Here is a 16,668-nt window from a genome sequence, read left to right as displayed (position 1 = left end):
CCTACTTCCGCCTCCCATGGCTGGCTGCGCCTCAGCGCACGCATCGCCGCCCCACCGTCTCCAAAATCATTAATGCCAACCTTTGAGGCCTCGCCGTCGTCCTCCGCACACTTTGCTGCGCTCGTCGCGGCGCTGCCCTCTCGCGTTGTCAACATGGTCAACAAACAAGAGGAATCGGCAGAGGACTATACGTGGAGAGGATGACAGTAGAGGGCCACCATGTCCATGGCCGGACGCAAGGAAGTTCCTCATTTTTTGTTATATATATATATATACTCCATTGTCAGTGTATGGAAAAAGAAAATGCTTCCAGCTAGTGGTTTCCTGACATCTGGGACCCACGACATTATCAGTGTATATAGTCAATAGACAAGAGAACAACACAAGATTAGCTGACACCTGTGCCGTAGCTACTCGAGCAGTATTTTTTTGTTATTGTTGAGACAGAGCATTGTTTCAACTGGGTTGTGGCCTGTCTAGCCTAGGGTTATATTTTATGTTCACCACATGACCAGCCCAGCAATTTTTTGTTTGTCAAAATGAGCCCAGTTTATTTTTCTGAAGAATACCCAATCCAGGCCTACTTATTTTTCTACACCCTGATGGGCTGCAACACTTTCAAGACGCCTGCAAATCTTGAAAGTAATATGAAGTGGGCTATAAATATAAAAAACAGATAACAAATTGGCAATTACTTTATAATTTCTGATTTTTTTTCACATTTCCAGATTCCAATTTCATTGGGCTTTAACCTAATTCAAATATATATTCAAAGTACTTTAAATCTGGCTTGACATTTCGGTATTAAAAAATAGTTTGGAATCCACAGAAATATGTGAAATTTCGTTTAAATTTTTAACCTTGTCCTTGGCCAACAAAAAACGGACTGCAATAAATTGCATAAGAAGTTGCAATGAGCTAAATATAAATTATTAAAAGAATAGGGAATGGTCTGACTTGTGGGCCTATTAAGTTGACGTGTATGCAAGATTTTTTTACTTATTGTATACGATAACGAACGATTCTAGCAGACGTAACTGTGGGATGTCAATCCAACGGCCATCGTGTTTCTTCAATCTCTGATCTTCTTGCTCCAGCCTCCAAATCCAGCGCTGGCGGGACCGCCTACTCCCGCCTCCCGTGGTCGGTTGTGCTGTCGCGCAAGTGTAACACCCTCGATGCGGCTATATCTCCTACGTGTCGAAGCACGACTTAGAGGCATAACCGCATTGAAAGCAATGTCGCAAGTAAGGTAATCTTCACAACAACCCATGTAATATATAAAAGGGGAAAGGGTACATAGTTGGCTTACACTCTCCACGTCACACAAATGCATGAATAACATTACAATCATCCAATACACTCATGGCCCGACTATGGTACCAAAATATAAGATCAACCCCCACATGCGACACGGACCCCGATCGCCCCAACTGGGCACCACTACTGATCATCTGGGAAAGACACATAGTAACGATGAGAGTCTTCATCGAACTCCCACTTGAGCTCAAGCGCATCGTCTGGAACGGTATCATCGGTCCCTGCATCTGGTTTGGAAGTAATCTGTGAGTCACGGGGACTCAGCAATCTCGCACCCTCGCGATCAAGACTATTTAAGCTTATAGGTAAGGCAAGGTAATATGTGGAGCTGCAGCAAGCAACTAGCATATATGGTGGCTATCCTGTTCGCAAAAGGGAGCGAGAAGAGAAGGCAAAGCACGAACAAAGAACTATGATCAAGAAGTGATCCTAGAACAACCTACGTCAAGCATTACTCCAACACCGTGTTCACTTCCCGGACTCCGCTGAGAAAAGGCCATCACGGTTACACACGCGGTTGATTCATTTTAATTAAGTTAAGTTTCATGTTATCTACAACCGGACATTAACAAATTCCCATCTGCCCATAACCGCGGGCACGACTTTCGAAAGTTCAAATCCCTGCAGGGGAGTCCCAACTTAGCCCATCACAAGCTCTCACGGTCAACGAAGGATATTCCTTCTCCCGAGACATTCCGATCAGACTCGGCATCTCGGTTTTACAAGACATCCTCGACAATGGTAAAACAAGTCCAGCAACACCGCCCGAATGTGCCGACAAATCCCGATAGGAGCTGCACATATCTCGTTCTCAGGGCACACTCAGATGAGCGCTCCACACAACTAAAACCAAACCTCGAGTTTCCCCGAGGGGGTGCTGCACATGGCTCTAGTTTGGACCAACACTCAGAGGAGCACTGGCCCGGGGGGGTTTAAATAAAGATGACCCTTGGGCTCCGGAAACCCAAGGGAAAAAGAGGCTAGGTGGCAAATGGTAAAACAAGGTTGGGCATTGTTGGAGGAGTTTTATTCAAAGCGAACTGTCATCGTAGGACATGGCGGGTTAGAGGTTTGACATGGCAATTTGGGAGGCATGATAAGCAAGTGGTAGGTATCGTAGCATAGGCATAGCAAAAGAGCGAGCATCTAGCAAGTAAAGATAGAAGTGATTTCGAGGGTATGATCATCTTGCCTGCAAAGTTGTCAGAGTTGACTTGATCCTCGTAAGCAAACTCAACGGGCTCCTCGTTAGCGAACTCGTCTCTCGGATCTACCCAAACAAGACAAACAAGCAAGAGGAACACAATCAACCACGTGCAATGCTCGAACAACATGATGCAAACATGGTATGCTATGCGGGATGCGATATGTGATGCATATGCAAGATTTGACAAGGAATGATTGAACCTGGCCTAAACTTGGAAATCCAAGAGTGCCACTGGCAAGGTGAGGTGATTTCGGTTGAAATCGATATAAAGATCACCGGAATCGGATGCACGGTTTGGAAATGGCAAGCAAAACAAATATGGCACCGGTCTGCGATAATCAGCAAGTAGCCATCTAAATGTATCAAGATAATTATGCTACAGCACTCAAACATGACAACAAAATACATGGCAGGGATCCACTCATGATGCTTGACAAAAGATGAACACTGAGCTACGGCCAATTCATCCATTAACAGGTTCAAACAAGCATGGCAAAAATGCAAATGATAACAGGTTTCAGACTTAGTGAAATTAACACAAGTCTGGAATTTATCCTCAGGAAGCACACTTTAGAGCATGAAAACTATATGCTACAGGAACTTAACATGGCAAAGCAAGGCATGGCATGAAGCTACTCAATGCACTTAACAAAAGTCCCTTAGTGACCTTGAGCCAAAAGGGATCAGAAAATACAATTGCAAGCAAGTGAACATGGCAAAAACATAAACAGATCTCAGACTTAGTGAAAAACTGGAGCATGCAAATCAGTTAACGAGTAGGCGTGTTCACGAGCTCGATGCACTCACTATAGAGCATGGCATGACAAACTAAACATACACCCATCAAGAATACATATCATAGAAGCTATACATGACAAGAACAACAACATAGCATGCACGGATCAATAGCAACATCCTCGGCAAAACCGCTAACGAGTCAACAATCTGCCAGGATTCACGAAATAGCACAAGTAGAGCTCGATTGACTCAAGCTAGGGTGCACCATAAATGCAAAAAAGACATGGATGGATAGAGCACCACAATATTAACAAATCATCCTTACTGATCATCCTCAAAAGAGGCACGGATCACTAGGAAACAACATGAACATATGGCATAACGACAAAAACAGATCAAGGACTTAGTGAAATTCTAAGTCCCTGAAATCAGCATTACCGATTGCACTACTTTGCAAGCTTGTGCTAGTCACCACACATATAACAAAAATACATGGTAAGCACCTCTGTAAAGATGGCATGGCATATAACAAAACTCATGTAGAGCTCAGGAGCATAGCATGCACACATTAATCATGGCAAAAATGACAAATATCTATTTGATGAAATAGATCTGCCAAGTTTATCACATAGCCCTCTTCCAACCGCATTTCGGGCATCAAGATGAGCTCAAATGAAAATGATTCAATGAGATGAAATGATGTACTCATTGAGACAAACATTTTGATATGCTACACGCGCAAATTGGAGCTACGGATGCAGAGATACGACATGCCAAAGTTTACAAAATAATTAGGGTTTGAGGGGAAGAAGTCAACCGAGTTCTAGATCCAGATCGGGATCCGGGTACTGTTCACCCACTATAGCAGCTCGAGGTCGCCGGAGCTAAAAGACGTCGCCGGACTTGGGGTTCGCCGGAGGAGAGGCGGCCGGAGATGGGGGTCGCCGGAGCTTGGCCAGCCGGATCCGAAGCTTGGAGAGGAGGAGGCCGGCCGGTCGGCAAGGTCACCGCGGTGGGGCGGCTCGGCCCTGGCGGCTGGGCGGCGGCCGGAGTCAAGGCGCGGGTCGGTGGGGCGGCGAAATGGCGAGGTCGCCGGCGATGGCGCGCGGCGGCCGGAGCAGGGAGGCGGGCGGCGCGTGGGAAGACGAAGGCGGGCGCGGGCGGCGCGGCTTCGCGCCGGGGAGGGCCCCGCCTGGGCCCGGGCGGGCCGGTGCGGGCGAGGCGCGATGTGGTACCCCTGGGACAGGTGGCGGCTCCGGGTTGGACGACGGAGGCGGCGGACGTGTCCGGTTGTGGCCGGACGTGTCCGATGGCGCGCGAGGTGATTTTCTAGGGTTTCGCCCGGGATTTGGAATGTGGGGATCTATATATAGGGGTAGAGGGAGCTAGGAAGCTCCAAATGGAGTGCGGTTTTTGGCCACGCGATCGTGATCGAACGCTCTAGATGATGGAAGGGTCTTTGGTGGGTTTTGGGCCAAATTGGAAGGGTGTTGGGCTGCAACACAAATGAGGCCTTCTCAGTCCCTCGGTTAACCGTTGGAGTATCAAACGAAGTCCAAATGGCACGAAACTTGACAGGCGGTCTACCGGTAGTAGACCAAGGCCACATGAAAAGTCTCGGTCCAATCCGGAAATGTTTAACCCCCACACATGAAAAGAGGTAGAAAGGGGCACCAGAGGAGATAGGAGCGCCGGAATGCAAAACGGACAACGGGGAAAATGCTCGGCTTCATGAGACGAACAAGTATGCAAATGTAATGCACATGATGACATGATATGAGATGCATGACAAAGGCAACAACACACGGAGACAAAAACCCGAACCCGAGGAAAATAAAATAAGTTAGCGTCGGAAACGGCAAGAGTTGGGATACATATAAGGTAAATTACATCCGGGGTGTTACAACACTCCACCACTACGATAGGATCTCGTCCTGAGATCTAGGATTGGAAAAACACCGGGTACTCAGAACGAAGGTGATCCTCGCGTTCCCAGGTAGCTTCACGATCGGAATGGTGTGACCACTTGACTTTGAGGAATTTGATTTACTTATTGTGAGTCTTGCGTTCAGTCTCTTCAAGAATAGCAACTAGGTGCTCACGATAAGAGAGGTCTTCTTGGAGATCAATGTCTTCGAAGTTGACGGTGCGGTCAGGAGTCTTGAAGCACTTGCGGAGCTGAGAGACATGGAACACGTCGTGCACATTTGCAAAGTTTGAAGGAAGCTCGAGTTGATAGGCGAGATCGCCTCTCTTGCTGACGATCTTGAAAGGACCCACGTATCTAGGGGCAAGCTTCCCTTTGATACCGAAGCGACGAGTACCTTTCATTGGAGAGACACGGAGGTAAACATGGTCTCCGATCTCGAAAGCCAAATCACGATGCTTACTATCATAGTAGCTCTTCTGGCGCGATTGCGCTGCTTTGAGGTTATCACGAATGACTTTGCACATTTCCTCTGCCTCAGTGATCAAGTCATTTCCAAGAAGTCGACGTTCACCGGTCTCTGACCAGTTAAGAGGAGTACGACACTTCCTGCCATAGAGAATTTCAAATGGGGCCTTGCCCGAACTTGCTTGAAAACTGTTGTTGTAGGAAAACTCGGCATATGGAAGACAATCTTCCCACTTCATACCAAAAGAGATAACGCAAGCCCTAAGCATATCTTCAAGAATATGATTGACACGCTCGACTTGACCGCTAGTTTGAGGATGAAAAGTTGTGCTAAAACGGATGTTGGTGCCCATGGCCTTCTGAAAAGAATCCCAAAACTTGGAGGTAAAGATGCTGCCACGGTCTGAAGAGATCAACTGCGGAATGCTGTGCAGAGAGACAATCCGAGAGGTATAAAGCTCCGCCAATTGAGCTGTAGTGATAGACTCTTTGATAGGCAGAAAGTGAGCCACTTTAGTGAGTTTGTCGATGACAACAAATATAGCATCATTGCCACGCTTGGACTTTGGAAAACCCGTCACGAAGTCCATCTCAATGTGGTGAAACTTCCATTCTGGAATGGCAAGAGGTTGGAGGAGACTAGCTGGTCATTGGTGTTCTGCCTTCACTCTTCTGCAGACATCACATTCATTCACCAACTGAGCAATCTCGCGCTTCATTCGAGTCCACCAATAAGCCTGCTTGAGGTCCTGGTACATCTTCGTACTCCCAGGGTGGATGGAGAGGAGAGAATTGTGAGCCTCGTTCATAATGACTTTACAAAGGTCACCTTTAGGCACAACAATGCGGTCCTCGAAGAAGAGAGTATCCTTGTCATCAAGGGGATAGCACTTGTACTTGGATTGACTCTTGGCAATCCCAATCTTCACCTTCTTCACCATAGCATCAAGAAGTTGAGCCTCACGAATCTAATCTTCCAAAGTAGGAGAGACTTGAAGGTTGGCGAGGAAACCTTGAGGAACAACTTGCAAATTGAGTTTGCGGAAAGCTTCACAAAGCTCGGGTTGGTAGGGCTTGAGAATCAGACTATTGCAGTAAGCCTTCCTGCTCAAAGCGTCAGCAATTACATTGGCCTTGCCTAGAGTATATTCGATGCTCGGATTATACTCTTGAATCATTTCGACCCAATGAGTCTGCCTAAGGTTGAGATTAGGCTGAGTGAAGATGTACTTGAGACTCTTGTGGTCAGTGAAGATGTCCACTTTTCTTCCCAATAAGAGATGTCTCCAAGTCAAAAGTGCATGCACAACTACCGCCAACTCGAGGTCATGAGTGGGGTAGTTCTTCTCGTTGGGCTTCAATTGGCGAGAGGTATAAGCCACAACTTTCTTCTCTTGCATCAACACTGCACCAAGACCTTGAAGAGAGGCATCGCAGAAGACCTCGAACGGTTTGGATTCATCAGGAGGAGTCAGAACAGGAGCAGTGACTAATTTCTCTTTCAAAGTGTTGAAAGCGACGTCACATTCCGGAGACCAAACGTACTTCACATGCTTCTGAGAAGGTTTGAAAGAGGCTTGGCGATCTTTGAAAAGTTCTGAACGAACCTTCGACAATAGCTTGCGAGACCAAGGAAGTTGCGGAGTTGCTTCACGTTCTGAGGTGGTTCCCAATTCACAATTGCAGACACCTTCTCAGGATTCACCGCTATGCCCTTGGCAGAGATGATATGTCCAAGATAGAGAACCTCATCGAGCCAAAACTCGCACTTTGAAAACTTGGCGTAGAACTGATGTTCTCTGAGCTTATCGAGCACCAAACGCAAGTGCTTGGCATGATCTTCCTTGTTCTTTGAAAAGACTAGAATGTCATCGAGGTAGACCAAGACGAAGTCATTTGTGTAGGCGTTGAAGATAAAGTTCATCATGCGAGAGAAAGTCGGAGGAGCATTGACGAGGCCAAAAGACATGACAGTGTATTCATATGAACCATTGCTTGTTCTGAACGCCGTCTTGGGGATATCTTGCTCACGAATTCGAATCTGGTGATAGCCCATACGGAGATCAAGCTTGGAGAATACTTGAGCACCTTTGAGTTTTTCAAACAGCTCGTTGATGTTGGGGAGTGGTGTCGGAGTAATGGGCCACGGGTAGGCTAACCCGAGTCCCATGACCTTTCAAGACATCAGGGCAGGCTGCGCCCCTCAAGACCCCAGGACAAAGAGCCGCCTCCTGAGGAGTCGACGGCAAGGCGGCCGACTGCCCGCTCACGGCCGAGTCCGAGGGACGACTTCCAGAGAAGCCGGCTTTGGGGAGTCGGCCTGCGACTCCAACAAACCCCATGACCTCATCAAAAGGGACGAGGCAGGGGCGTGGCTACAGCAAAACCCACCCCCGCCCCTCACCAAGGGCAGGCATGGCCACAGCACGCCGTACCCCGGAATATCTTCGTGCGGCGTGGCACTGTTTCCATGCCGGCCCTGACATTAGCACCGCAGGGCCGAATCCTGCACCCACGATGGCTTGTCTGTATGGCCTGGAGGCAGCAGGGCCCGCCAGTCAGTGAGCCCTCGGGAGACGGCGGGAGAACCACCAGTCGGACCCGTCGGGAGTCGGCCGGGGGAAGTCGGCCGAGCCCTCCCCCGGGGCCCACGCGTCATTAATCAAGATGTGATGGGGAGAGGCAATAGTGATCACCCGCCGGGCGGCGGGGCTGTTGCCATGACCTCATAATCAAGCCCGCGTCATCAGAGGCACGGCTACACTAAGCAGCAGCCGGCAAGACCCGCCAGCGGCGGACGCGGGCTGTCAGCTCCGTACCCGGCTAGTCGGCGGGGCCCGCCAGTCGGCGGGCCCTAGCGGTCGGCAGAGAAGACGGAGGCCAGAGACACTGATGGCTGGGCCCGTGCCCAGCCGGATTACCATTGTACCCCTGGGGGTAGGCCTATATAAACCCCTAGGGCACCCATGCAAAGGGTTGGAACCCATTAGCTCTAGACCAGATCATATAGAAGGGAGAGAGCTAGCCTTGCCCTCTCCTACCACCAGAAAACAGCTCAAGGAGCAACCGTGTAAGCACTTTGCCATAGTGATCATGCGGAGACCCCGCAGAGCAGCAGTAGGGGTATTATCTCCCCGGAGAGCCCCGAAGCTGGGTAAGATTCGCCGGCGTGCATGTCTTCGCCTCATCCCGTTTCCAGGCACCGGCGACGTTCTACTCGCCCCCACCATGATAAGCCATTCGTTGGCATATGTCGCACCAAACCCCCGACAAGTGGGTACTTGTTCTTTATAGTCGTCTTGTTCAATGGACGGTAGTCAACACAAAGTCGGTCCGTTCCATCCTTCTTCTTCACAAAAAGAACTCCACAACCCCACGGAGAAGAACTAGGTCAGATGAGACCCATTCGCTCTTGAATATCGAGTTGCTTCTTCAGCTCTTTCAACTCTTCAGGTCCAAGCTTGTAAGGACGTTTGCAAACAGGTTCCGTGCCAGGCTCAAGATCGATGACGAATTTGACTGGCCGGTGCGGAGGCATTCCTAGAAGCTCTTCTGGAAAGACGTCTTGATATTCGCAAACGACTAGAATTTGAGAGATGGCATCCAGTTCACCCTTCTCATTGAGAGAAAACAGACGGATGGTATCATCACGAGCGGCAAAGACAATTACATCCTCAGACGAATGAGTCAATTGAATCTGCCTGGCAGCACAATCAAGATGAGCCTTGTGCTTAGAAAGCCAATCCATTCCAAGAATAAAATCGATATCCGAGTCGCCCAGAACAATAGGAGAAGCTAGAAATTTGTAGTCGCCCAACGTGATAGTAACATCTGGGACGCAGATATTAGCTGTCATTTGCTTGCCAGGTGACACGATTTGCAAAGATCTTTGCAAATACTGATAATCACACTCATACTTTGATGCAAAAGGTTTTGAAATGAAGCAATGCGATGCACCAGTGTCAAAAAGAACTTTTGCAGGAACATCGTTAACAGGAAGGTTACCCATGATGACATCTGACGAGTCCTCTGCCTGAGCTGCATTCATCAAGTTGACCTTGGCGTGCTTGGGGTTATGCTTGACCACAGCTGTACTTGCCGATCTCACAGGAGGAGGAGGGAGACGCCTCTGATTGAAGCATTTGTTGGCATAGTGACCCTTCTGTTGGCACTTGTTGCACATGACCTCTGAAAGCGGACGATGATACGGAGCACTCGATCTTGGAGCTTGAGACGAAGTCTTGTTTTGAAAGCCAGGGTGGGAAGATCCACTGCCACCTTTGCTCTTTTGCTGATAAGGCTGACGGAACGGAGGAGGAGGAAGCCAATACTTCTGTTGCTTAGCCACTTGAGTTGAGGAAGAAGGAGTTGCATCTCTGACTCGCTTCTTGGAAGCATCACACTTTAGTTGAGCAGTCTCTTGCTTCATTGCCATGTTGTAAAACTCATCGTACTTCTTGGGCTCAAAGAGGACAAGAGCTAGCATGATTTCTTCTCTGAGACCACCCCTAAACTGGTATATCATGCTCTTCTCGTCAGGGACGTCTTGCTTAGCAAAACGGGCGAGCTTCTGAAACATCTTGTTGTACTCGTAAACAGACATAGAGCCTTGCTTCAGGTTGCGGAATTCCTCACACTTGCTTTCAACCACGCTCTGAGGAATATGATGAGCTTTGAAGTCTTGACGGAATTCATCCCAGGTAATCACACGACCTCCTCTGGAATCTTTGTACTGCTGAAACCATTCTGTAGCTTGGTCTTTGAGTTGGAAGGAAGCGAACTTGACAAAGTCCTCAGGCCTGACGTTACTGCACTCGAAATGCTTGCATATGTCCACAAGCCAATCATCAGCGTCTGTTGCCTCAACACAATTGCTGAAGGTCTTTGGCTAGTTAGCAAGGAACTGGTTGAGTGTAGCAAAGTGATTCTGATTGTTGCCTTAGCCCTGGTTCCCTTGGTTGCGCTCTTGAAGAAGTTGCATGATCAGCTGCGTGTTTGCATTGGTAGCGGCCATCACAGCTTGCCATGCCTCCGGAGGTGGAGGTGGTGGTGGCGGATCAGGATTCGGAGTCGTGTGCGTTGGAGGAGCCATCCTGAAGAGGTGGACATCCATTAGCACATTGACAGACAAATATTGAAGCTGAATCAAACGGGTTGAAATTTCAACATATAGTCTTCACATCCGAACAAAATGAACGAATGCATTCCAATTGAAATGGTCACATATCCGTAAATTGAGAAGCCACTTAGAATTGAGGTAGAAGAAAAAACAACAAGGTACGGAACAAGAACGAATACTCGATAAGGATCACCCAATCTCAAACCAAATATCCGTGGAAGAAGAACTAGAGCTACAAGAATTCCCACCTATGAAACTCCCGAACCTTTCCGGTTATGCAATCAGGTGTTGGGGATACAGGGGAAGCATAATATCTCACCCAAATCTAGCAAATCCTACATCCAGCTGTATCCATCCTTCAACACATAACTGAGAAAAACTTCGGAAATCATTTACCTCAACCTTCGAAAAGCATCTGTTATACGAGTTATGGCAATACTCCCGAACACCCGCCCCAGTACTGGGTGGCGTCGAGGTTATCTCACCAACAACTGCATAAAAGATATTTTCGATGTCGGTGAAACTCAGGTATTCCAGAATCTCAACGATAAAATTGTGATGACAACACCTCGGAGCTCAACTCCCCGGGACACTGCCACAACCCCTAAATGACAGGAGGCACCAAGAACAATGTTCTCGTCACAAATCGATCGGAACGATTCCAAGATACCCGCGTGATCCTAAATTTTTTTTGTGAAATTTGAGAATAGAAGAGTCAAAACCCTACGTCAGGATGCCTTACCAGAGTGATGAAGGGACTGGGAGTAAAAAGAATTCCTAAACTCTCCGATATATAATTCCTAAATGACTCAAAACATTTTTCTAGACTCAACAACGCCAACGATTCGATCAAGCAGGGGGCTCCTAAGGTCGGGGAAGGCTTTGATTACCAACTTGTAACGCCCTCAATGCGGCTATATCTCCTACATGTCGAAGCACGACTTAGAGGCATAACCGCATTGAAAGCAATGTCACAAGTAAGGTAATCTTCACAACAACCCATGTAATATATAAAAGGGGAAAGGGTACATAGTTGGCTTACACTCGCCACGTCACACAAATACATGAATAACATTACAATCATCCAATACACGCGTGGTCCGACTACAGTACCAAAATATAAGATCAACCCCCACATGCGACACGGACCCCGATCGCCCCAACTGGGCACCACTACTGATCATCTGGGAAAGACACATAGTAACGACGAGAGTCTTCATCGAACTCCCACTTGAGCTCAAGCGCATCGTCTGGAACGGTATCATCGGTCCCTGCATCTGGTTTGGAAGTAATCTGTGGGTCACGGGGACTCAGCAATCTCACACCCTCGCGATCAAGACTATTTAAGCTTATAGGTAAGGCAAGGTAATATGTGGAGCTACAACAAGCGACTAGCATATATGGTGGCTATCCTGTTTGCAAAAGAGAGCGAGAAGAGAAGGCAAAGCACGAACGAAGAACTATGATCAAGAAGTGATCCTAGAACAACCTACATCAAGCATTACTCCAACACCGTGTTCACTTCCCGGACTCCGCTGAGAAGAGACCATCACGGTTACACACGCGGTTGATTCATTTTAATTAAGTTAAGTTTCATGTTATCTACAACCGTACATTAACAAATTTCCATCTGCCCATAACCGTGGGCACGGCTTTCGAAAGTTCAAATCCCTGCAGGGGAGTCCCAACTTAGCCCATCACAAGCTCTCACGGTCAACGAAGGATATTCCTTCTCCCGAGACATTCCGATCAGACTCGGCATCTCGGTTTTACAAGACATCCTCGACAATGGTAAAACAAGTCCAGCAACACCGCCCGAATGTGCCGACAAATCCCGATAGGAGCTGCACATATCTCGTTCTCAGGGCACACTCAAATGATCGCTCCATACAACTAAAACCAAACCTCGAGTTTCCCCGAGGGGGCGCTGCACAGGGCTCTAGTTTGGACCAACACTTAGAGGAGCATTGGCCCGGGGGGGTTTAAATAAAGATGACCCTTGGGCTCTGGAAACCCAAGGGAAAAAGAGGCTAGGTGGCAAATGGTAAAACCAAGGTTTGGCATTGCTGGAGGAGTTTTATTCAAATAGAACTGTCAAGGGGTTCCCATTATAACCCAACCACGTAAGGAACGCAAAATCCGGGAACATAACACCGATATGACGGAAACTAGGGCGGCAAGAGTGGAACAGAACACTAGGCATAAGGCCGAGCCTTCCACCCTTTACCAAGTATATAGATGCATTAAGATAACAAGATAATATAGTGATATCCCAACAATAAACAAATGTTCCAACAAGGAACGATCTCCAATCTTCACCTGCAACTAGCAACGCTATAAGAGGGGCTGAGCAAAGCGGTAACATAACCAATCAACGGTTTGCTAGGACATGGCGGGTTAGAGGTTTGACATGGAAATTTGGGAGGCATGATAAGCAAGTGGTAGGTATCATAGCATAGGCATAGCAAAAGAGCAAGCATCTAGCAAGTAAAGATAGAAGTGATTTCGAGGGTATGATCATCTTGCCTGCAAAGTTGTCAGAGTTGACTTGATCCTCGTAAGCAAACTCAACGGGCTCCTCGTTAGCGAACTCGTCTCTCGGATCTACCCAAACAAGACAAACAAGCAAGAGGAACACAATCAACCACGTGCAATGCTCGAACAACATGATGCAAACATGGTATGCTATGCGGGATGCGATATGTGATGCATATGCAAGATTTGACAAGGAATGATTGAACCTGGCCTAAACTTGGAAATCCAAGAGTGCCACTGGAAAGGTGAGGTGATTTCGGTTGAAATCGATATAAAGATCACCGGAATCGGATGCACGGTTTGGAAATGGCAAGCAAAACAAATATGGCACCGGTCTGCGATAATCAGCAAGTAGCCATCTAAATGTATCAAGATAATTATGCTACATCACTGAAACAAGACAACAAAATACATGGCAGGGATCCACTCATGATGCTTGACAAAAGATGAACACTGAGCTACGGCCAATTCATCCATTAACAGGTTCAAACAAGCATGGCAAAAATGCAAATGATAACAGGTTTCAGACTTAGTGAAATTAACACAAGTCTGGAATTTATCCTCAGGAAGCACACTTTAGAGCATGAAAACTATATGCTACAGGAACTTAACATGGCAAAGCAAGGCATGGCATGAAGCTACTCAATGCACTTAACAAAAGTCCCTTAGTGACCTTGAGCCAAAAGGGATCAGAAAATACAATTGCAAGCAAGTGAACATGGCAAAAACATAAACAGATCTCAGACTTAGTGAAAAACTGGAGCATGCAAATCAGTTAACGAGTAGGCGTGTTCACGAGCTCGATGCACTCACTATAGAGCATGGCATGACAAACTAAGCATACACCCATCAATAATACATATCATAGAAGCTATACATGACAAGAACAACAACATAGCATGCACGGATCAATAGCAACATCCTCGGCAAAACCGCTAACGAGTCAACAATCTGCCAGGATTCACGAAATAGCACAATCTCGGTCCAATCCGGAAATGTTTAACCCCCACACACGAAAAGAGGTAGAAAGGGGCACCGGAGGAGATAGGAGAGCCAAAATGCAAAACGGACAACGGGGAAAATGCTCGGATGCATGAGACGAACACGTATGCAAATGCAATGCACATGATGACATGATATGAGATGCATGACAAAGGCAACAACACACGGAGAAAAAAACCCGAACCCGAGGAAAATAAAATAACTTAGCGCCGGAAACGGCAAGAGTTGGGATACATATAAGGTAAATTACATCCGGGGTGTTACAGCAAGCCTCACCGCCCCCTGCTACTCCCACCGCTGGCCAGGCCATCCCTCTACTCACCCACATCCCTCCACTGTTGTGGCTTCATCGCCTCCGGGTCATTCCCTTTCTGGGTCTCGCCGTCGTCCATCGCGCTGGTGTTCTCGGCATGGCGTGGTCAACGTTGTCAACAAACGACAACATCAGAAGAGGGACGTACATGGAGAGGCTGACAGTCGGGACCCACATGGTCCATGGCCGCACGCAAGCAAGTACCTCCTTATTACTCCAAAAAGAATGTATATTCCCGCTGACAGCTCGGAACCACCAGCTATATCTTCGCACGCAAGGAAGCGCCTCCTTATTATGCACAAAAAAATGAATACTCCCCCTGCTAGCTGGGACCCACCATAGTGGGAAGCTGACTTGTGGGCCTACTAAGTTGACGCGGATGGACGGCTTTGTCAATTTAGTCGACAAACGATTCTATCACCAGTGACCATTGGATTGTTAACATCCAACGGTCGTCCTGCTTCTTCAACCTCTGATTTTCTTGCTCTAGCCGTCCAAACAACCGCGTGCTCTTGCCTCCCATGGTCGGTTGTGCTGCCGCGGAGGCCTCACCGCCTCCTACTACTCCCCCCCGCTGGCCAGGCCCTGCAGCGATGGCAGCCTCACACCGCAGCTGAACCAGTGAACCCTCGTACTCCTCTCCGTGTGGGCATCCACTGCCGCGTCTTCCCCGGTCGGCTCTGCGTCGTTCCCTTCCTAGGCCTCGCCATCGTCCACCGCCTTGGTGGTCTCGGCGCGGCGTCATAAATGTGGTCAATGAATGACTTCCATCGAAAGAGTACTGTACGTTGAGAGGCTGACAGCTGGGTCCATGGCTGCAACAAGGAAGTGCCTCCTTATTACGCGCAAAATAATTATTCCTCCACCTGACAGCAGGAACCCACCGGACAGGCCACCGTATTTCACGAAAAAACATTTCCCCCTGACTGCTGGGACCCACCAGCTACATCTTCGCACGCAAGGAAGTGCGTCCATATTACGGGAAAAAAATTATTCGCCCCCCTGACTGCTAGGACCCACCAGCTACATCTTCACACGCAAGGAAGTGCCTGACAGTCAGGACCCACCTGGTCGAAGCGTATGTAGCTTTGTCATTCTGGTCATGAACGTGTACATATATATTGGTCGATGTAGAGGCGCGCATGTGTCATAGTAGAGGCGCGCACGTAGCATGTACATGTACATACAACGGCCAGGGTGCAAGAAAGAAAATACGGCCACGTACGTACATACGGGCGGGGTCTTGAACGCCTACTCGCGCATACGTACGGCCAGGGCTCATGTACATGGCTGGGTCGGAACGGAGAAACTACGTCGTCGTCGTGTTCATGGGGAGCCAACCAGCTGGGTCGAAACAGAATGCGTCATCGTGTTCATCGGGAGCCAATCGGCTTGGATGAAACAGCCGATGGAAACGAGGCCTGGCGTACCGCAAAACGGAGGAAATGGCTTTGTGTTCGATTGGCCACGGTGGAAATGGGATCATGTTCATTGGTAGGGGTCTGGCGTACCGCAAAACGGAGGAAACATGCCTCCTACGGTGGAAACGGGGTCCTGTTCATCGGGAGGGGTGTGGCGTTGTCGGTGTCAAGACCCTCGCGAGGGGCCAAGCCTCGCGAGGCAAACGATGCAAGACCTCCTCGAGGCGGCCTCACCAGGCTGGCTTGCGAGGGGCGGAGAGATCAAGGCAAGGGGTACCTCGCGAGGCTCCTGTGACGCAAGCCATGACGACCAAGGCCAGGCGGGCACCAGGCGGGCGCCAGTGCACGCAGTGTCTTCGTTTCCCCTTTGGTGCTAAAGAAGCAAGCGCAGCGCGGAGTCTTGAGGCATCAAGCAAAAGTTTCCATATAGGTGCAACGAGACCAAGACCAGCAGGACAGAAGGTCACTGTGGAGCCCAAAACGGCGTCATCACCAGAGCCTTGGCAGGCGAAGACCATCTTTTGTCAGGATAGCTTGTACTAGTTGTCCCCCTTCAAACTGGCCGTTGCGGGATCTCTTCCCGCCTAATATTTGGGAAGAGGACTCGGACCTCTATAA

Source organism: Triticum dicoccoides, chromosome 3A (genome assembly GCF_002162155.2).
Source record: "Triticum dicoccoides isolate Atlit2015 ecotype Zavitan chromosome 3A, WEW_v2.0, whole genome shotgun sequence".
In the NCBI taxonomy this organism is placed as follows: Eukaryota; Viridiplantae; Streptophyta; class Magnoliopsida; order Poales; family Poaceae; genus Triticum; species Triticum dicoccoides.
This window is presented reverse-complemented; position numbering follows the sequence as displayed.